The 24,136-nt window shown below is 40.4% G+C and overlaps 1 protein-coding gene across 1 annotated transcript in view; it reads left to right on the top strand.

The window, feature by feature from the left end:
• The window catches only part of nlgn2a (neuroligin 2a), a 369,918-nt gene that overhangs the window by 198,985 nt on the left and 146,797 nt on the right, over window positions 1–24,136 (top strand). The gene's annotated exons all lie outside the window — the stretch shown is intronic.

Consider the following 24,136-nt stretch of genomic DNA (forward strand, 5'->3'; position numbering starts at 1 on the left):
CAAACAAAGAGCGAGCCTTGGACATCCTCATCGCCACTGTGCCCTTGAAAATTCATTGGCCAACTAACAGCATTGTCACTGCACAACAAAGCACCCATTGAGTACAGCTTACACAATGAGGTACATTATTACAGCGCCTCAATCCCTAGCTCAAGGATGAAATTGCTATTGAGTAAGGACCTACACAAATATTAAGCTAGCCTTGTTCTTATGATGATAACATCAAATCAAGCCAGGACAGAGAAAACAGGGACATCCAAGGACACTTGTGCCCCACTTTTGAAGATTCTGGTCTAACAGTAAGGACACTGAACTCCCAGCCTGCTGTTAATTTATCTCTTACCTGCAGCACATACACTGTGGAGGGAATGTGATCTGCATTTCCTTCCCTCCTTCCCCGTCTCCCTTTGTTCTTTTGCGCTTGTTTCTTGGGGTAAAAGATGACTGGTGATATTTTGGTACACATTTCTCTTCATGCTGTTTTGAGGGGGTTGTGCGGTTGAATCTTTTTCTTGCTCCATGATGCTCTTTGATTTGGAGAAGTCTTTTTCTTTCTTTCTTTCTTTCTTGCTTTCTTCTTCTTCTTCTTCTTCTTTTTTTTTTTGAAGTTGGGAGTCGAAGTAAGTTTGACACAAGAGGATTTTCTTGGGGATCAAACGCAACTGGCACAGACACAACTTTTTGAGCTGCCACAGATAGAGAGGAGTCAAGATGCTTTCCCCCTACCTTTCAATACGTCCCTTGTTGCCTATCAGGATGTACGATTGACCTCATTTGATTGGAAATTCAAAGCTCAAAGTGGATGCTCCCCCAGATACAAGGTAACAACATTAATCAGCCATTGGACAGAGACCTTATGTAACCACGCTGGAGAAAAGACTTGAGAGATATGCCCCTTCAGAAATCACATGCAGATACTCTACCAAGGAATATCCATGCGCATGCATTCTACAAACAGCACTTAACTTCCGTTGTTTAGGAGTAATGATATTAGGTGCATAGATTGGAAAATCACAGCTACCCTATTCCCACTGGACTGGTATTGGAAATGACTTCCTGCAGAATCCATTAGCACCACCAGTAAAAAGCCAAAGGCCAGATTTACTGTACAGAAGTACTGAGGTCATTACTTTCTGACTCAAAGATCAAGCTCATTAATCAAAAGAAGGATGACAAATTGCATTAATATATTACAGAAATATATTCTCTCCAAATAGTACTGTGCTCTATTACAATATTGAATATCTCTCCCTTAAGTATACCCTGATTGCTGTTCCAAAGCCTCTTTCACACTATGAAACACAACTCCGTAGAGACAGACTGAATCTATCAGTATATTAAACGTATGTGTATGATTTGGTCAGGTACCCCTTTACTCATTTTATGTTTTGATTAGTTTCTTTTCTGGGATGTTGAACCTTAACGTCGAGCCTAACACTGGGTGGATGTTTTCACATTCATCTCATGAAGAAAGAAGGAAATGTCTTATCTCTCACTCATAATGTCAGATACCAAATATCAAAAAGTTTTAAAATGTTGATAAAACTGAGGAGAACATATCAAATGTCCAAATTAAAAAATGTTCAGGTTATATGAAAAGATGTATGCTCATTTTAAATGTGATGCCAGCAGCAAACTTGGGACAGGAGCATGTTAACTACTGTGTAACATCACCTCTTCTTTAACCAAGGAGACCAGTTCCTGGAGTTTTGTAAGTTAAATGTCCCGTTATTGTCCCATTCATCAGACTTCAGCTGCTCAACAGTTTGTGTCTCCTTAGTCATATTTTCTGTTTCTGTTTCTGCCAAATGTTTTCAGTGGTTGAGACTACAGGGAGGACTCTTCTACTACCGAGCCAAGGTGTTGTAATACATGCAAGATATGGTTTGGCACTGTCTTGCTGAAATATGCAGTAGTGGACAAGTAGTCAAAGTATAGATCCTCCTGGTCAAATATTACTCCAATACAAGTGAAAGTTGCTCTGTCAGATTATTACTTGAGTTAAAGTACTGAAGTACTTCCTTTTAAAAATACTGAAGTACTCAAAGTACTTCTCTCAAATCTCAAAACGTTGTATTTTCACAATACATTGATGCAGTCAAGAATACATAGGAGTGCATTCTGTAACATTATGTTTATTTAGAAACCCTTACTTAAAATCTCTAAAAACTATACCATGGAATAAAAACAGACACTAAGTTACTCCAAGCACAGACAACTTAGTCTGAAATGTTGATCTGGAATGAAAAAAATTTTCTCAGGTTGGATAGTGAATTTTTGTATGTTTGGGCAGAGTGGGAAACAGGGAGAACATTTCAAACCATAAGTATCATACTTAATTTCAAAAACCTCTAACACGGGCTGAATATATGGACATGGGTGCTCAGGTGGAGAATTATAGCCATCATTACCACCTCTACATGAACTGATCTGAGTGAAATCTGCTCTGTGTTTGCTCCACGTTCAACCGTGGAGACGCACGATATACAGGTACGACTAAACCACTGAGACCATCAGAACTACACAAACACAGTTTACTGTCTTAGGATCAGACTTCAGAAAAGAGACGGACATTCATAATAAACTTTATTTATATAATGATAAACTTTATTTATATAGCACTTTTCTTAACAAGGGTACAAAGTGCTTCACAACAAAAATGCAGAGAATTACAAAGCATAAAAAACGGTGCAAACAGGGGGGAGAAAAAGACAGAAGCAAAACAAGACGTCTGAATGCAGAGCACATTCAAGAATTAGGGGTGGAGAAATGCCTTATTTTATAAAAATGTTTTTAGTGAGGATTTAAAAGCAGTTAAGGTTGTGGACTGTTGAATCGTCAGTGGCAGGGAGTTCCACAAACTTGGAGCTCTGATTGAAAAGGCCTGGTCACCTTTTGTTTTAAGGTGGGATCTTGGCACAACCAGCAGAGATGCATCCACAGACCTGAGGGGCCGCCCAGGCACATAGGGGGTTAGAAGGTCGCTTAAATAGTTTGGGGCCTGTCTATTTAAAATTTTAAAAGTAATCAATAAGATCCTAAAATCAACACGATAAAAAACTGGCAGCCAATGTAAGCTGGCGAAGTCATGAGCTGACTTCAAAGCTAAAGTAGTCAGTAACTAGAGCACTGATAGAAATGTAGTGGAGTAAAAGTAATAAGTTCCCCAAAAAACAAGATACTCAAAAAATGTACTTAAGTACAGTACTCAGGTAAATTTACTCTGTTACTGTCCACCTGGAAATATATAAGGTGTGTCCTGAAAGAGGCATCGTCTGGATGGCAGCAAATGTTGCTCTAAAACCTTATAGATATGTTTAGTATTAATTATGCCTTCCCACATATGTTAACTAAACCACTCCATGGGCACTTATGCATCCCCTTACCATCATCAATGGTGGTTCCTCTTGTCTTTAGAGTGGAGGATGCAGCATCCATGATTTCCAAAAAGAATGTCTGATTTTGATTCAGCAGGCTAGAGGTCAGTTTTAAACTTTGCCTCAGTCCATGTTACAATGGTTTGGGCCAAGATAAGTTACTGGCGTGTCTGGATTTAGTTTAAAGATGGTTCCTCATTGCATGGTTCCACTCAGCATTTGTGGATGCAGTAACTATTGTGTTGACAGACTTTTAGCCCATGCAGTGATTTCCACCACAGAGCCATGTCTATTTTTAATAAAAATCAATCAATCAATCAATCAATCAATCAACCAACCAACCAACCAACCAACCAACCAACCAACCAACCAACATACCAACCAACCAACCGAACAACCAACCAACCAACCAACCAACCAATCAATCAATCAATCAATCAATCAATCAATCAATCAATCAATCAATCAACCAACCAACCAACCAACCAACCAATCAACCAATCAATCAATCAATCAATCAATCAATCAATCAATCAATCAATCAATCAATCAATCAATCAACCAACCAACCAACCAACCAACCAACCAACCAACCAATCAATTAACCAACCAACCAACCAACCAACCAACCAACCAACCAACCAACCAATCAATTAACCAACCAACCAACCAACCAACCAACCAACCAACCAACCAACCAACCAACCAACCAATCAATTAACCAACCAACCAACCAACCAACCAACCAACCAACCAACCAACCAATCAATTAACCAACCAACCAACCAACCAACCAACCAACCAACCAACCAACCAACCAATCAATCAATCAATCAATCTTTATTTGTATAGCACCAAATCACAACAGAGCAGGTCTAGACCACTCTATGTCAAATTATGAACAGAGACCCAACACCAAGACAGGACAAGACTCAGTCTTACCCCACCTTAATCCACCATGAGCATTGCACCTCACAGTATTTAGCTCGTTACAGTGGAGAGGACAAACTTCCTTTAACAGGCAGAAACCTCGAGCAGAACCAGACTCATGTTAGACAGACATCCCGAGTTGGGTCTGGAAAGAAGGATAGAGGAGAGTAAGAGAGAGAGGGAGCGGTGATAGTGATACAGTGCTGCCTCAGGAGCTGAAGTACTGTTATTAAATAGTAAATGGTAAATGGACTTGTACTTATATAGCGCTTTTCTAGTCTGTCTGTCCACTCAAAGCGCTTTTACACTACTCGTCACATTCACCCATTCATACCCATTCACTCACTGATGGTAGAGGCTGCTATGTAGTGAGGAACCATCAGTGTTAACTAATTTCATTCGTTCACATTCACACACCTCTGAACAACAGAGGGAGCAATTTGGGGTTCAGTGTCTTGCTCAAGGACACTTCGGCATGTGTGTGACTGCCGGAGCTGGGAACGAACCGCCAACCTTCAGATTGATAGACGACCGACTCTACCCACTGAGCCACAGCCGCCCCCTATTAGGCCGTATCCCCTTTTGTACAGAGATTTCTCCACAGTCCCTGAGTCTATTAATGATATAATGTACTTTAGATGATGAAATCCTAAAATTCTTCCACATTATTTTTAAACTATTGAACAATTTGACAGAGTGGTGGACCTCATACTTCTGTGTTGTCCCTGTCCCAACTATTTAAAAACTTACTGCTTATATTAAATTAAAAATTCTCAAATATTTTTCAGAAAACGATATTTTTCCAGTCTCAACATATGACTTTATGCTATTTTCAATTACATATGAATGACTTAGCCTGCAAACCACAATATACCCATTCACTGAGTGTTCTTATTGGCAGCTCCTGCTCTGCTGGTAATCAATATCAGTCTGTTAAAGGTGCGAATAAATCAATAAAAACACAAGTCAGGTTCCCCTTATTCAGGTCTTTTTATGTAATGTAATTTATTTTATTGTGAAGGGGTAGGTATGAAGGCCTGTTTTGGCCCCTACCAATACAAACATAATAACAATGAAAATAATTATGCTTTGGACAAAAGATAACCTTTTGACTGAGGTCATCTGGGCCCTGCCTGATGCTGCTGTGACACACAGCGAGATGAGGGATTCCTTTATATGAAGGGGAATTTTTAATGCTTCCAATTAGTGTTTGCAGCACCCGCTAACTTTTATTTAGCAACAACTTTTAGTTACTTTTAGCTTGTGCAAAACTAAACTAAACTCTGTAAGTTTCATGCCCTTCTGACTCTTCACACCCATGACAGAAAATGATTTCGGCTCCAAGAAAGCTGCAGAACACCAGCTTTGTTTCCTCATTTTAAGATCCAAGTTTAAAACGAGGTCAGAGTATGGACGACAATTTGGTTTGATGCGCATATTTGAAGCACAGCTATTGTGTTAAACAGCCACATGCTGAAGCACATTAAACTGCCTTGAGAGATGAACTCTGACCTTGTTTCGATTTTAGAGCCACAAATGAGGAGCCACTTAACAAAAGTAAACAATTTCTGCTTTCTGGCGTTTGTAGTCCGGTTGGAGACAAAGAAAAGGAAGGAAGGAAAGAATAGGGCAAAATGCAAGGAGATAAGAAAGGGGAGGAAAGAGGCAGAGAGATCACAGCTGAGGTGCTCCACTCTTCTGCACTCTGCAACTTAATTCTCTCATCAGCGATGAGCAGACTTAGTTACTGTGAAAAACTTGTGAAAATGTCCAATGAAGTTTCCAGGAGCACAAATTGAGGTCTTCAGAAATCTTTTATTGTATGAATAATCGTCTTACTCCTCCAAACCTTCAATATAATATGATACATGACAAAGAAAAGCAGCTAATCCTTACATTGCTGAAGCTGGAACCAGAAAATATCTGAAGTTTTCAGTTCTAAAAATGAATAAATGATCAATTCCATAGGTGCATTTCAATCAGGAGTTCCAGGGTCTTTTAGCCCCCAGAACTACTTTACACTGAATTAAAAGATTCCTGTGCCCCCATTGTTGTCTGCATTTCGACTGCGGGTGAAGTCCCGGGTAGATTGTGTAAATCAGGTCAGTGACGTATGGAGAAAAAAAAGTAAATGCACTACACCACCAGACCAGTAGAGGGCAGTAAAACAAAGAGGAATGCCATTCATCACAGATGACCCCATAGAAGCAGACGGACAGGCAGGTATCATTATGAGCAACACAACAGTTAGCCTGTTAGCATGAAGAGACTCAGCTGGTCTGTTTTAGATGGTGCTATATTTCATCACAGATGGATTCACTGAATCAACACGTGAGAGGAGATAAGCGCGAGTAGCAAAGACGTTTCAACACGGCTTTAAAATCCTTTTGAACTCAAAAAGCCGTGGCAGAGATCAGCCGGTGTTTTGGTTTAAACAGCGACCCTGTTAACTGGAGACTCTCAGCCGGATGCATCCCTCATAAACGTCTTTAGACGATCATTAAATATCTGATGAGGATATTTTGAAATCTTAATAAAAACTAAACTAGTTTGCATTCCCAGGAACTCTCTCTGTGTTTCAACAGCTGTGTAAACTCCACAAACACTGACACGTTCAGCTGAAGGTCTCCAGTTTACAGGGTCACTTTTAAAACCGTAACACCGGGAGAGACGCATTCACGGTGGGCTGAGAGAAGACTACTGTTACAAGCTGCTAAATCAAGAGAATCACAGCTTCTTCTTTTGAAAAGTACACACACATACAAAAAAGATAGAACAAATCAAAACTAATGAAAGAAAGAGAAATCAAGTGAATCACAGATGTGTGTGATGTTATTGTGGACGGAGGGAGGAATAAAAACACTGAGGTTAATCTACCAATCAGACACGTTCAGCATTGCAGGCCCTGCCCCCCTGAATGTCCCGGGACCTTTGAAAAGAACTACCCCCCTAGCAGGGGCTTTTTAGGGGGGAGATTATCTACCCCTGAACTAAATTTAGACCCTGAGTCCACCGGTCGAAATGTTCATAGTTCAGGGGTAAAGTTCCTCTGGTAGAAAAACGCCTTATTTGAATTAAATTAATATAGCATTAAAACAATTCATTGACCCATCCTTCTCCCTGCCCCACTTAAACTTTGAGCACCTGCCCCTTTAAAGGTCTCTGCACGGGCCTGAACATATATCATCTGCAAGTGAGGATGTCAAGCAGCATTGTGTCATCAGATACAGTAATACAGCACAGAGAGTTGTTTTCAGCATGATATCTTGATCAATCTTGCCTAGTGAAAATAAATCGCTGTGATACACGCTCATTGATTCAAACTTTAAGTCTGTGAAGTGTTATCATCTTGAGGCAATGCACTGTCAGAGATCTGCACTGTTACAAAGAGTGTAGTTTAAGGAATCTGTTTGCAGAGAGCAGAGACTGATACATTAGCCTTGCGAAAGCTCTCCTCAGTTGGCTCTTCATTGATTTCATTATCAAAGGAAATGACATCCTTAAAATGATGGACAATTTTTAATAAAAGAACAAGAAATTACACAGCCAGCTTTTATCTGATAACAGAAATGGCCGGCACAATCGGTCCAGCCATTTTGTCCTCATTCTTTCAGCCGTGTATCAACAGCCTTTTCAAATTGTGCATGCTTTGAAGCAGCATATTCTAGGCCATGCAGAAACCTATTCATGAGCTGTTCTATTCAACTTAGAAAGTACATACTGTACACTCAAGAAGTGCAACAAAGAAATACGGCTGGATGACTTCATTCAGCTGCATTTTCTCGCCCTCTGCTCTGCATCAGGTGTGAGGGAGCAAAGGCTATTGGGCCGCAGCGCTGCTCGGTGTCCACGTTCAGAAAGATTGATAGAGCCTCCAGCACAGCCCTGTGTGTGTGTGTGTGTGTGTGTGTGTGTGTGTGTGTGTGTGTGTGTGTGTGTGTGTGTGTGTGTGTGTGTGTGTGTGTGTGTGTGAAGATATAGGAGGGGATTACACACCAGAGTGAGATTGAGCTAAATCAAGAAAGAGACAGCGAGAGTGTGTTTCACTGCCATGGTGTGTGTCAGCTCTGATCAGAGACAAACCAGAGCCACCTGAGCCCCAAACCTGGAACATATTTCTGCCAGGAACAATGTCACCTCTCTCTGACACACTCTCCCACACACACACACCCACACTCACACACACACACAGCCATAGAAAGAGGGCCACACAACACAAACATGGACACAGACATGAAAAGGAAATGTTCCATCAAACCGAGTTGACAGATACTGAAAGGACAGAGCTTAGCCTTACAGTATACATCGCATTACATTGAGAATGCAGGGCAGGGATAAGCACTAATCATTGTGGAGAGTCACTTGAATAATAATAATAATAATAATAATAATAATAACAATAATAATAATAATAATAATAATAATAATAATAATAATAATAATAATAATAATAATTTATTTGTAGAGCACTTTTCAAAAACCAACAAAGCGCTTCACATGGGCAGCAAAATAAAACATGCAGATCATAAAATCACACAAGTCAAGATAAAGAAATAAAACATATTTTAAAAGACATAAAATTCCACTAAAATAACTTTAAAGGAATACAATTATTTTAAAATACATGTCTTAAGACGGTGAAAATTGAGTTAAATAAAATAAAATAAAATAAAATTCAGATGAAATCAGGAAAGGCTCTACAATCAAAGTATGTTTTCAGAAGAGATTTAAAAGAGCTCACTGACTCAGCAGACCTGATCTCCTCGGGGAGATGGTTCCAGAGTGTCGGACCCCTCACTTGAATTAGATGAAGTTTAAACGTTGCAAACGGGGGTTGAATAAATAAAAGGCTTTATTTAGTTTTTAATATCAGACTTGATATTTTAATATACAACTGGCTTTAGGCTGATTTATACTTCTGCGTCTCCCCTACACAGCAGGGGCTGATGCGGACATGAGCACCACATACTTGTGCGTCGATGTGTCCATGTCGGGCAGTAATTCTCCGCCAAATCTCTTGAGGGCAGTGTGGTCTCTCTGATAGCCGGTCGCCTACTTCCGGCCCCGCTATGATCTCTGTTTACTTTGATCATTTTATCATAACTAGGCTATTTTGTAGATATTAAGAGTATGAGTTTTCCATTATGAGAGGCACAGCTGACTTGATTGACAGGTGGGAACACCGTAGCTGTTGGTGAGGAGGCTCAAAGCCCGCCTCTTTACATCACACTATGGCTGTTATCAAAACCTCCTACTGTACTAGCAGTACGTACTGATTTGGCCAAAATTCAATATGTAGTAATTGAACAAGAGCAACATCTGCAGTATGTCAAAACTATCCGGATGTCGTACTGATTCAGGAAAATTTCTCAGTCTGCGTCGGACCAGTCTCCCTCAAATACTGTTTCCCACAATGCACAGCGCTAACGTTACGTTTCTTAAGCTTCTTCATTTTTAAGGTGGCACTCAGTTTTTCGGTGCTGTAAAAATCATTAAATTCCAAAAAAACAACCTCTTTACTTTTTAAATCATAAGTGATGCTAAAGATGCAGTTTTGCAATCAGCTTGGCCGTTGTTTGCTTCTGCTCTCTGACCCGGAATTACAGTGACATCTGGCTCAGCATCCTGCAGACCAGATCCAACAGAACAGTAGTGCTGGGGAAATGAAGCTTCGCGAACCACTAGTTGTATTTCTTGACTCCTCTAGATGGCGCTCTCTGTTCAACAAAGGGTTGAAAGCACACTGAATTGCCATTCATTGATCCTTCATTTTTATCCTTCATCTAGAGGAGTCAAAAAATACAACTAGTGGTTCGCGAAGCCTCATTTCCTCATTACTACAGAACAGTCATACTACAGACTACCTTCAAACACAGTATGTGGTAGGCAGTACCTACTGCCTACTACATTCATAGGTAGTATGTAGCAGGCCATTTCGAAAACAGCCGTCACTGATTGGCCTCAAAACAGCGCTTCAGAAACAGACGGGTGACGTCACAGACTACGTCCATGATTAATACAGTGTATGTTATATTCATCAAAAAATATCATTATAAGTCTAATCATGAGGTGCTGTTTTCACTAACATTCTGAAATAACCTTCAAGGTTATGTCCCAAAAACACATCAGAGATAGGGGATTGAATTTCCATCCACCATGTTCTACCACCTCTTCTCTCTACTTCTTCATTATGTTCATCCTAAAGAGGATTTTGAAGAGAGCGACAGGAGGGTCGTGTTTGAGAGGCAAATATCATTGCTGTTCTTCATTAGATTCTGGGGATCTTCAATCTGCACTCAGTCACTTAAGACTCCTCATGTGCCTGGTCCCTAAAAATGAAGAACCCTCTGATTTAAAAAAAAAATTTGAGATCAGCCAACAAGTTATGATCAAGGCAATAGTTGAACCTTTTCCCGGACACTTCATTTTCATTTTCCTCCACAGAGAACTTCTGCTTTTAATAAAGCAAAACAGTGTCTTCCTTTATCTCACTCAGTATACTTGATAAAATATAATAACCATCCTCTCAAGTCAAATGTGTCAAACATGAAATAAATGATGTGATGGGGCAAAAGAGGCTTTTTCCAATAATGCAGTCAATTTTCTTCATGACTGGTGAGGATAAGAATATGAACCATCCAACTGCTTATTTAATTAGAGTATAATATTGGGTATCATTAATCAAACAAAGTGGTGAGAGCTTTATATTCACCTCCAATGAACCAGTGAGCTAACACTGACTTTCTTAGAATAAGAATGCTTTTACATCCCCGACCTGAAGGAGTTACAGAAGCATTAGATTTCATATTTTGAACTCAAAGTGCCGGATGCATTTTTGCTCCAACATTAAATGAATCATTTGAAAAATAATGATTATAAAACACAATGTTTTTATGTTTGCTGGTTGCTCTTTTTGCAACTTATTAAAACAGAAGTATAGTGTTAGATTCAGGTAACAGGCTAACCTCCATCTGGAATGCTGGAAAATTCTGTTCTCTCTGATTTGGGATATGATGAAGTATGTATGGCCACAGAAAGTGTAATATTTAAGATACAGAGGTCATCTAGAGCTCTACTTGAAGCTTACAAAGTAAGGCAGTTTTTTAAATACAAATGAGGCCATTAAATTGACCATATAATGCTCAAAAGTGACCATTTCGTAGGATATTTCATCCAACAGATGATATTTTAAGTCTTGTTGTGTATTTTGTGGATGATATTTTAAAATCTAAAATCAGAAAGCACCAGAATCTTATTTTGACACATCCCCCTATGTGTCAGGATACTCTATGCCAAATGTCATACTTGGATATCACAGAATGCAATTTTAACACCTTGTTTTCTGGATTTACATTATCATGCCAGGAGCATTTTTCAAAAAAGGAGTTTTGGGGTCGTCACGACCAAACGGCGCAGAGTTGAGAGTGCTCATTATCACCTTGAGAAGGCCCAAGGTATAGGCTAACAATATGAATGAAAAAAAGGTAGCAAAAAACATCCTGTGGGCTGGGCCTGGCTCCCGGCCTATTTCAAGTTTACTGTAACTTCCTTTGAATAAGGCAATTAGGTGTTTCACGATAGTGACAATTTGAACGTGCAGGACAAAAATGTTCTCATTTCCTTTCCTTATTAGAAAGCACTTACAAGGAAAACACACAAAGGGGGAGGCAGGATGCTGTTAGATCCAAGGAAGACTGTGGTGAACTAAGGAGCTAACTTTTAATGGGAAAACAGATAACTGCTGGTAGATACTTGTTTTTAAATGGCATACTCCTGTTTTCACTCCAGAGGCCTATTCTAAAAAAGCAAGCACCACATACCCAGGGTTTCTTTTGGTTATCTGGTTTCATCAACAGAGAGATCAGGAGAGGGAGTCTGCCTCCTGTACCCTGACTGGTAGATGATTCCAAGGAGAAGGGCCTGATAACTGAAGGTTCTACCTCCCATACTACTTTTAGAGACTTTAGGTACGACCAGCAGGCCTGCATGTTGGGAGCGTAGTGTTCTAGAGGGGTAATAGGGCACTATGAGCTCTTTAAGATACGAAGGTGCCATTGCGGCCTAAAGTACTTTGAAGATTATTTAAATCAGACCAGTGACGTGGAGAAGTAATACAAGTTTTTATGCTACACCACCCGACTAGTAAGAAAAATGAACGCCATTCAACAAAGATCATGTCGTATAAGGGGGACAGACAAGCCAACATTGTCATGTGAGAGTGTTCCCATGAATAACAACATATGGCACGCCTTTACAAACTAAGAGCAAACTATGACATAACACACAGAGTGAATGGGAAAATCCCATCTTATAGTATCATGTTACATTCATAAGTGCAGATAGATCTAACTTTAAAAACCTCCATGATCAATCAATCAATCAATCAATCAATCAATCAATCAATCAATCAATCAATCAATCAATCAATCAATCAATCAATCAATCAATCAACCAATCAATCAATCAACCAATCAATCAATCAATCAATCAATCAATCAATCAACCAATCAATCAATGAATCAACCAGACTTCATTTATAAAGCGCTTTTCATACACTGACATTGTAACACAAAGTGCTGTACATAAAAAAAATTTAAAACATAATCAATTTAAAAAAAGAAAGATATATAATATATGAAAATAAATCCCAACCTCAGCCCTGACTCCAAACCCACCCCACAATCCTAAGGTTAAGAACACAATATATGCAACAATAATAATAATAATAATAATAATAATAATAATAATAACAATACATAAATAAATACAATAGAAAATAAAAAAGAAGATGCTGAACAAACTGAGGAAACGCTCTCATGATATCTTAATGAGGAAACACTGGAGGTAAAATAAGATGTTAAAACTCAACACAGAAAATTTAACTCACCAAAATAAAATACATTTCTAAGATAATGAAACACTAAAATATTAAACCATGAAAAGAAAATAAGATGCTATACTTGAAATAAATAAATAAAATAAAAAGTGACTAAATTTTGAACTAGATAAGAAAGGAAGAAAGAAAGAAAGAAAGAAAGAAAGAAAGAAAGAAAGAAAGAAAGAAAGAAAGAAAGAAAGAAAGGTGAAATAAAACTGTTATAAGAATAAAATTCAGTTAATAGTGAGACTAAAAAGGTTGGTCATGAGTTTGCTTTTAAAAATGCAATGGTGAATGGTCAATGTTTTTTGAAAGATGACCTTTGATCGTGAGCACAACCTGCTCTGGTAGATGTGAACCACCTTTAGAAGTAATAATAAAACCATAAAGTTACACCTGATGTTTGGGCGCTGTTGGCCTAGTGGTTTAAGCTCATGTTCCAAAGACCTCATCATCCTACTCCCCACATTTCCTCTCTTCAGCCGTCTGATCATTAAAGGCAAAAAAGCCCAATAACATAACTTTATTATTATTAATAATAATAATGAAACGACTATGTGTCCTCAGTAACCACAAATCCTGCTCCAGAGTGCAGGCCTCTGCTGTCTCAAATTAATATTTGATACCTTAAATTGATTAGCAGGATTTCTATGCTGATGCAGTAACACGTATTTCTCTGACAGTAGCCGCTTGCCAAGATTTGAATCCAATATTCTCCTATTTTTTTAAAAGACGGTAAACGGCTCTGTGGATTAGAGAAAGGTAACATTTGAATTCAAAATGATCATCTAGGTTTTTTCTTTTGTGCAAAATGACACCGTATGTCCTGTGATGAACTTTTCATTTGCATTGAGACTGGCGCCCCCTGTGGACAAAGTGATATCTTTTATCTCTTTGGTCATTTTGTTGCGTAGATGTGAGTCATATTTTTTATCTAACATAAATCTATCCTGCTGTCTGAAATCAGCTATATGTATCACTCATTTGATCATTCGAGAATCGATGCTATAAAAAATGTTTTAAAAAAAGAGACCTACCCCTAGACAGCTTTTCAGGAACCAATAATTACACTCTAGAAAATCAACCTCATCACTGATTGCTTCCACTGCTTCTGTGGTTCATAAATAGACTAACATGTTCATTTTGGTCTAATTCATAACTATCTAAAAACTCCTCACTGGAGCTTTAACAGTTCAAACGTACCTCAAACTGCATCAACAATTATTCAGCTCGTATAAATAATACATATCAGTGTGTGTGTTTGTGTAAAATCACAGCTGTGCTTTGTCTGTGTTTCAAACTTGCATTAGTGCTGCAGATAAACATTGTTCACTGGCCTGAAACTCACTCATTATCTCAGACCTACATTCAAGTTTGTCACAATCTAAATGACTTAAAGATGAGTTGCTACGACTTCAAGGCAAATTCTAGATTATATACTATATAGCCGTTATATAGACTGAATTAAAAACTCCTCAAGCAAAGTTTTATTTCAGTCAGTAATTTCTCCCCTTTATTAATACCAATAGGTGTTGTGTTATATATCATTGTAAAGATTGATTACTCACCTTTATAATGAGGTCTAACTTGTAAGGATGGTGCTTCTGTGGAATGAGCAACACAGCTAAATAAAGTGCCAAAATCCCCTGTAGTATTCCCCTGTCGGGGTTCACTCTTGTTTTGATTTGCTTGGTATATTGGATGTTGTACTCTCCCACATTAATAAAGACTACACAACACATATCGGCCATTTTTACACATTATTCATGGTACACTGTGAGGGACCTCAGTGGCATGTGGAAGATCTCCACAGCTTTGATCACCAGCCTGGTCACATTTAAGGTGTATTTGGACCAAGAGTTCCAGGGTCTTTTAGCCCCCAGAACTACTTTACCCTGAACTAAAAGGTTCCTGTGCCCCCATTGTTGTCTGTGTTTCGACCGCGGGCTGAAGTCCTGGGTAGATTGTGTAAATCAGGCCAGTGACGTATGGAGAAAAATAAAGTAAATGCACTACACCACCAGACCAGTAGAGGGCAGTAACACAAAGAGGAATGCCATTCATCACAGATGACACCATAGAAGCAGACAGACAGGCAGGTATCATTATGAGCAACACAACAGTTAGCCTGTTAGCATGAAGAGACTCAGCTGGTCTGTTTTAGATGGTGCTATATTTCATCACAGATGGATTCACTGAATCAACACGTGAGAGGAGATAAGCGCGAGTAGCAAAGACGTTTCAACACGGCTTTAAAATCCTTTTGAACTCAAAAAGCCGTGGCAGAGATCGGCCGGTGTTTTGGTTTAAAAAGCGACCCTGTTAAGTGGAGAATTTCAGCCAGATGCATCCCTCATAAACGTCTTTAGACGATCATTAAATATCTGATGAGGATATTTTGAAATCTTAATAAAAACTAAACTAGTTTGCATTCCCAGGAACTCCCTCTGTGTTTCAACAGCTGTGTAAACTCCACAAACACTGACACGTTCAGCTGAAGGTCTCCAGTTTACAGGGTCACTTTTAAAACCGTAACACCGGGAGAGACGCATTCGCGGTGGGCTGAAAGAAGACTACTGTTACAAGCTGCTAAATCAAGTTCCTCTGGTCAAAAAACGCCTCTTGTTGCAAAGGTGAAGAATCAGGCTTTCCAACGATACGACATACTATACCAATTGCTGCTAAAGGGAGGAATGCTTCAACGAAATAACGTATCAAACTCTTTTTGAGGAGTTTAGTTACATTTAATTCTGCACACAGGATGAACGCACTGGTTTAGAGACTCTGGGCCCGATCTACTAAAGGTTTGCGTGTATAAAAACATGTGCAAACTTGATAGAGCGCACAAAGCTGATGTACTAACTGGGAGCACCGAGGATTGCGTCTGTCAAATGAGCAAAATAGCACTCGCAAATCATTTAGCGTGTTTACCTTCATGAATATGCAGAATACATGTAGATCATCAGAACGCGCAAAATACTGGGAGGAGGAGATGCAAATGTAATCATTTAGCACACGCAATGTGATCTATCAAACCTGAAGCAGATAGCGAGCTGTATTTGCGTCTATATTTAGCACGTTTGAAAGGCAGGTGCAAACTGGCACAGCGTTACGCACACATGGCTGCGGTCACTGTAAAGCTCATCATAACATCGCTTTACAACATGCCCGCAAAAGCGGGGCTTACAAGCATTACTACATGTTTTAGTCAATCAAACCAAGAGAACAAAATAATAATAATAATGATAAAACAACACAAATTCAAAGCAGTTCAGCACCACGGATAGCGACCGCATCATTCTGACACCCACTTTAACTTTTTCATATAATGAGACAGTAGGTCACTGTATCTACAGATATACAGTTTAGTCAAATTGGCACAGCGGCCCACATGTTCACATACAAACAAAAAATCAATATGAAGTACTCGGCCTACTCACCACTGTTTGGACGAGCCTTAAGCTCCGCGGACTTGTCCACGATGCACTGTATGTCCATTTTCTTTGATCTGTCATTCTCAATAGATAACATGACATGTCCACTCAGTCTATTCTGTCCCATCGTGCTCATCAAGGGGTTTTTAGTTAGTTTTAACTTGGAGAATGAGCGCTCACTGAGCTGCACCAGGCAGCTCTGCGTAACTCCTCATCTCGTGCTTGCAGCAGTGTGTTGGGGTGAATTGACTCAAACATGTTCCCAGTTCCATTTAAGCTGGTGAATCTTTGGGACAGTTGCTGGATGATGATATCAGGCATTAAAAACGTTCACCCGAAAGTTGCTCCCTGGGACAGTGAGGCGACTGTCTTCATCCAAGTGACGCCTAACTTTTCTAGAGCAAGAGTGGCAGACTAAGCCCCATCAAATCGCTCTCTAAACTCCATCAAAACACTGATTGTGTTTTGGAGAAGAGTAGATGCGTTTATTTCATCTGCAGATCTTCTGTTTTTTCTCACATCATTCACCTTTTCACAGATGGCCTCCCAAATCGTGTTTCTAACGCTGAGATGTCTCTGCTGGTTTATTTCCCTCCTCCACAAAGACCTCCAACTCCATGGCTTCAAACTTCATTTATACATTTTAACTCTCCATGGTGACAGCCGATAGCACACGCAAAATCCTCATTAAAGGGCGGTCCGCACCACTTTTGCACTCGTTATCATTTGCGCACGCAGTCTTAGTAGATCACCCGCAACACGCCCAGAAATAACACGTGCAAAATTATTATTTGCACACGCAAATTAGCGCTCGTTATTTGGGATCTTAGTAGATCAGGCCCTAAGAGGTTTGGATGAAATTCTATGAAGTTCTATAGAACAAAGTCCAAGCATTAAAGTTGTGTTTTATATAATCATATTCATAAATCATGATTTGCTTTATGAATATATTATTTTATTACTATAGATAAATAAAACAACAATGATCAGGCGTCATTGTTTACAGCTCAGTACAGCACTGTCAGCGTTCATTACTTATCTCAACTAATACACAGCGTACTCTGAAACAGAATGCTTAACTATACAGTATGCAGCCTCTAAAATTAATAAACCAGGCACCAAAGCCTTGTTAAACATTATCTGTAAAAGTTGCAGTCCCTGCTGACCACCGTATTCTCACAGCAAAACAATGGCTCGGTATCAAACAGGCTTTTGATTAACTGCCTGTGACACTGGCTCTGCAAAAAGTAGTTCTGCACCGGCTGAATGAGTGAGCACGGTTTACTGAATCAGCTTTTAATTACTGTCTTTTGATCGAACGTGTCGCACAACAGCTGAGAATGACCCAGAAATGGTACAGTGTTCTGTAGAATCATGTACACGCTGTCTGCTACCAGGGATTATTTTACAAAGTGGAAGAAAAGAAGAATGGACCAAAAGACATAGAGGGGCGTTATTAGTCAGAGTGAAGGCAGCACTAGAGGAAGTCTGGATGCTTTGTGTTTGTCGATGGCGAGCGAGATGAAAGACGTCAGAGAGCTAGAGTGGCTTCATCACAGAGACAATATGAGACATTCACAGTTCTCCGTCCTGGATGGGATGAGTTTGTCTGTGTTAGATATTTGTCTCCTCTTTGTTTTTGTCTGAATCAAAGTATTTTTCTCAATTTGCTCCTGTTTTTCGGCCTGTTACTTCCCCTCCTCCTCCTCCTCCTCCTCTTCCTCCTCCTCTGTCTCCTCTCTGTCTCTCTGTGTTATGTAGTGTTTCCACTGTGCTCATAACTCTGCTAACAGATGCTGGCCTTTGGGCAATGCAGCATCTCTCCATATTGGCTTCTCCGTCCCTGATCTCAGACGCACACATTCCCTCTAACAACGCTTCCCCCGATTACAGTAGTGGCTCACAATCCCTCATTTTTTTTGGGGGGGGGGGTAAAGAGTGCCATGTGAGGACGGAGACTTGGCACATTTCATCTCCTTCATATAATTAGGAGCGTCGAGGGAGAAGCTCTCCTGCTGAATCTCTCCATTTCCTGCAGGCTTTTCACCGCAGACGCAGCGTAACATTCAATGCACTTTACAATACATACTCTAACAGCCAAATGTCCAAACTGTGGAATACAAAAGGACAAGGAGGCCGTGAGCAATCTGCAATTAGAAAAATGGAGGCCAGCATCCGTTCTATTATTTATTTCACCATTTTTACATTCATATGCGCTGAGAGCGATTTATGACATAGGATTTTTTATGGAAGGCGGTTGCTCAGGGACAAGACGGAGAAGTGCAACGAGAAATGATGAAAGGAAGCAGCAAAATCAAGGAATGAAAGGGAAAAAAACAGTGAGGAACATATGGAGGGAGGACAGAGTAAAAAAAAAAAGCAGGGCTCACTTTATGAAAGTGCTGAATAAAACACAGAAAAAAGGACAGGCTGGTGAAGAGGAGCACACAAAGATGAGTAAGAATAAGCCCAGTATGGTTCAGCACAGTAAAAAGGATCCCAGCACAGAGCAGGATTGAATCCTATGCAGGAAAGGATCAACAGAACTGTCAAAGCAACTTTATTTTAACATTACTACAGAGGCTCAATCTCTTGTCTCTTTCTATCACTCCGTCTCTGCGGGCCTGTCGCGTTATTTGCTGCCGGAGCGCTCTGCCTCCCCGTTACCTCAAAGCTCGGCCCACGTCGTGTCAAGGTTGTGTCAATACTGTGTCGAATACACCTACTCCATCGCACGGTGACAGATAGTATTTTATCGAGCTCGAACCCCCTTTGACAAGACAAAGATGGTGAAAAGGAGTGGAAGGAGGGAGGCTGAGGGGAAGGATGGAGATGAAAAGGAATCGGAAGGTGCTGGGACAGTGGGCGAGAAAGAAAGAAAGAGGAAGAGAGAGCGTCTTGGCGCTGTGTCGCCTGTCAGCTAGCTTTGCGCTTGGGAAAAAGCTCAACACTGTTGTTGTTTTTTTTTCTGCACTTGGCTGAGTTTATTACCATGTGTAATGGGCTATAAGGGAAAGCTATAGTGAAGGCTGGCTCAGCTCCTCCTGCACTCCTGTTTCTCTATGTGAACCCCCAACGCTGGCTTCAAGCTAGCCAAGAGCTATTATGGCTCAATTCAATCCAAATCAATAAACTTTAAATTGCTCACTGAAACAAATTAAGGCTGGAATAGTCAGATCGTATTGCAGGGAAGACCTCACAATAAGCAGTGTTTCCAGTAATGTTAGTGACATATAGACTTACCTTGAAGGGAAATGCTTACACAGATTGCTTTTGAGACATAAAAGGCCCATTCAAACACTGCACACACTGCATATGAGAGTACAGAGGGTTTTAATATTTCACTGTTCCTGAGTTGTGCACAGTGTGAAATGGGAGCAATACCAAATGCTATACAAGTACTGCTCAGAGGTTCCAGTTCTGCTGCAGCGTCAGTGGAGGACCGGGGATTTATATCTACTTTTACCCTTCAGTGTGATGGTGCATAGGAGATATGGTTTGACACATAGTGGAGAGAGTAGTCAGTCTTTTATGGGTTGATGGATGGAGAGGTGGGGGTGCGGTGTTAGATGGAGAAAGCGTTGGAGCACAAACTGCTATGGACACATGCCAAGATTGTGTAGTCACTCCTTAATGATCGCCATCTATTGCTCACCCAAAAACATGAGCTGATGGAGAGAGGGTTTTTTTACCCGCTGTGGTGGAGAGTTTGCAGTTTGTTATCCACCAATGAGATTTGCATTATATGAATCACCAATTGGAAAGGAAAGTGCTGGCTTTTCAAATCTTTATTCCATTACAGTGTGAATGAATACATTTCATACATGAGCTCTATATAAGGTGTACTTTGTAAAGGAATTATAAACTGGCTGCCTGTTATTTTAACCCATATTTAAAGGTAACATAATGATGCTCAGAGTAAACATATTCATATTATCTCTCAAGTTCCAAACTGTTTCAAAAGAGCCAATCAGAGAAATATTGCCACAATGTACTTCATTCATTCAACTCAACGTGTTCATGGCAGCTAAAGTAAGTTTATTTTTTAATATGTTTATGAAGGAAAACAAGATTTTCACAAAGCATCCACATAGACATTCAGTTTTTTATATACCAGCAATTTTCCAAAGGCCTAATATCACAGCCTACAGTATCAATGAGGTGGATTACTTATTCCCTATCATCAGGCAGAACTGTCTTCAAGTAAGTTTTGATGGTTAGCGACAAGCACCGTGTCTGGCAACTGTATTCTGCCTTCTGAATGCCAGTAGCATGAGAACCTTGGTCACTGGTGCAGTGTTTCAGTCTATTCACCAAACTGAGTTGAGTCTGGAGCCACTTAAAATAATCAGAGTTATGTCTGACATCAGACTTCCATCAGATCCGTGTCCGGTCCGTCTCTGATCCACTGTGGTCCTGCTTCGTGCTCTCTCGTCCGTCAACACCCACCGGTTGGATAGCTGGAGTCATGTGACCGAGGTTTTCCCGAAGTAATCCCTGAATCAAGGATTCTCCTCCTCCTCTCCTCATCCATGTTGTCTTTCTGGTCTTCTGAAAACCTCTGACCTGTTGACTCCAGGCCTGGCTCCGCTCATCATGACTTTGGTTTGTTGTTGTAGTTAAGTGAAATACGATCTGGTGATAACACAGAGTGTTTTATTCTGAAAATTAATTCATTTTGTTTTGGTGAAACCTGACTTCCTGTCCCGCTCCGTGTGCTCTGTTGAGATTGATGCGTCGTGCTCCAGCATCCGGCAAAAATAGAAATCTTGTGTATCTGATCCGGAGGACTTCCAGTGGAAGTTAACACATTGACTAGAATAGAAACCTATCAGATCCAGTGCTGTGACGGATTGGAGACTGACTGGACATGGATCTGGTAGAATTTGGCCGTGAGATGAGTTTAAATGACCTGTAGTCCGTGCCTGAGTGAAATTTTCATAATGAATATTATTTATCATAAGTAGGAGCGCTGGTTCACTGCAAACTACTAAGTTGACTGTCCTCCACTATGTAGGGTCATTTGGATGTGTATGAAAACCCATTTCATAAATCAACATTGAATTCTGACTGATAGTGTCGGTGTGTCTGAAAATGTTATTGATGAAGTGACAGTGCTGTGTTTTGTGTGTCAATGCTCTCCCAGGGCCTGATCCACAAAGGGAGTGCACAGCTTTTGCACTCAGGGAACCTTTGCAAATGAGCCCACCAGACTGATTCATAAAGCACACAGTTTGGGGTGAAATGCACCCCAAGCCGTGCCGCCAAGCAAATACCATCACTGTGTGCTGGTCTTGTTTGATGGCATCTTAGCAGGCGTTCCAGCAGGAATTGTTGCTGCCCAAAATTGGATAGAGTATTACAGCTTTATACAAAAAAGTAATAAAGACAGTACTGACAGTAAGTAAGTCTGATTCCATCTTTGCATCTTTCGTCCACGTTCACGTCTGGGACATCAGTGCTTGGGTTTGAGTGAGTCATGAACCCTGGAGTAAGACTTGATTCCTTTAACACTGCTCTGATGATATTAACTCAGTAGAAGGAAGTCTAACAATAACCCTCTGCTGTGTTATCACAATAATTAATGTGGTTATAAGCTTGATCTAGATTTGAAGTAGGATCTCTGTGTGTTGGGCTTGGTTGCTGGACTTTGTTATGTTTATGAATCGCACATAAAAGACTGATCTTGTAAAGATATTCAGAGCAGGTACACATTTGGTTGTGGAAGTGGAGCAAAAGGTAATTTTGGCATCTGCATCATCACAAGAGAACAACAAAATCAAAGTGGGATGTTATTCTGGTCCAACTGCGAGTGGTAGTTTTATTTTAGCAGCACGGATACACAGAACATGTGGGTGTGGTGAATCAAAGCTGCAGAACCCAATCAGAGCTGATACTCTAATAAATCTGTGGCAGATGTGGAATCTGCTCCTCCGCTGTCAGATTAACTGTCAGGACAGACAAGACGAGATAAATGGCTGCTGATAATCCAGAACCCCCCTTGGTGTGACATGGAGCACAAACAGGAAGATCCATAAGCATGTGAAAATGTTTGATTACAGATGAACAACACACTCACACACATCAGCACACACACTGTCACACACACACACACACACACACACCCTGTGGTGAAGTGGAGCCACGCTCTTGGCAGTGGCGCTGTACGGCGGATCCTGGAGATCACAGCTCAGACTGCAGGCCTGCTGAGGAAGCGACGCTCACACGCTGCACCGACACTCTCAGCAGGAGAGATGAATCTCTGATGGAGCACAAGCATGCTGCCCGACATGTCGAGCAAGGCTGCTTTTTACAGAGTTACAGAAGTTCAACTCACTTTACTACCTGCTGCTCATTCTAGGGCGTGTTGTCTCTTCCTCGCTTTGTGCTCGCTGCGTTTGAGCGTTTTCACCTGGATTGTATTGCGACCGCCGTAGCATTCCAATTATGGTGGTATTGTTATATATGAGATGGAGAGCGCTGGGTGGAGGCAGAGCTGCCAGCACTGCTTAATGGGAACGCTGGTGTCTGAATAGAGGCGACAACAAAGACTCTACATCCAATTTACTGTTTCTCCCCTATCCTTCTGGAACGTATATAAAAAAAAAAAACAAACAAACAAACAAACGTGTCACCTCTGTAGGGTAATAAAGTGAGCAGCCTTATATACCAGAACACCCGAGGAGTGTCTGATTGACTCACCTGTCCCTCATATCCTCCTCCATACAGATAAAGTAGAAAAAAAGTCTCTAATATCCTTAAGAAATAACTTGAATGCTTTAAATATCTGTTGCAGAGTGTGCAGAACTCTTATTGTCGTGTTTGTCTGTGAATGAAGCTTTGCACATGAGTTATTTTATATAATTGCATTTTAACCGCTTGCAAACAGATTTGGGACATCATGAGAAAGATATACAACATGAATGAAACTGCCGAAGCCAAATATTCCAGATTCATCAGAAAGATTTTCACTTTTTTGGATAGCAATTCAATGCAAAGACACAATAAGACACAACTTCCTGCTAGATGGCATTAGGGGTGACTTATGCAGCCTCATTGATTGGTAAATACAAGTTGTAACCAAGCAGCAACCTCCGGTCTCAAAATATGAAGCCCATGCAGAAGTGTTATAAACTGCAATTCATCGAGTGTCCACTAGAGGCTGGCTGCAGAAACACCAGAAACCACATACACACCTATACAAAGCTGTTGGCTAGGAGGCTCAAACTCCGCCTCTTTACCTCACACTAAGGGCCCGATCTACTAAAGGTTTGCGTGTATAAAAACACGTGCAAACTTGATAGCGCGCGCAAAGCTGATGTACTAACCGGGAGCAAATGGGATTTCGTCTTTCAAATGAGCAAAATAGCACTCGCTAATCATTTAGCGTGTTTGCCTTCATGAATATGCAGAAAACATGTAGATCATCAGGACGCGCAAAATACTGGGAGGAGGAGATGCAAATGTAATCATTTAGCACACGCAATGTGATCTATCAAACCTGAAGCAGATAGCGC

Source organism: Notolabrus celidotus, chromosome 23 (genome assembly GCF_009762535.1).
Source record: "Notolabrus celidotus isolate fNotCel1 chromosome 23, fNotCel1.pri, whole genome shotgun sequence".
NCBI classification, from domain to species: domain Eukaryota; kingdom Metazoa; phylum Chordata; class Actinopteri; order Labriformes; family Labridae; genus Notolabrus; species Notolabrus celidotus.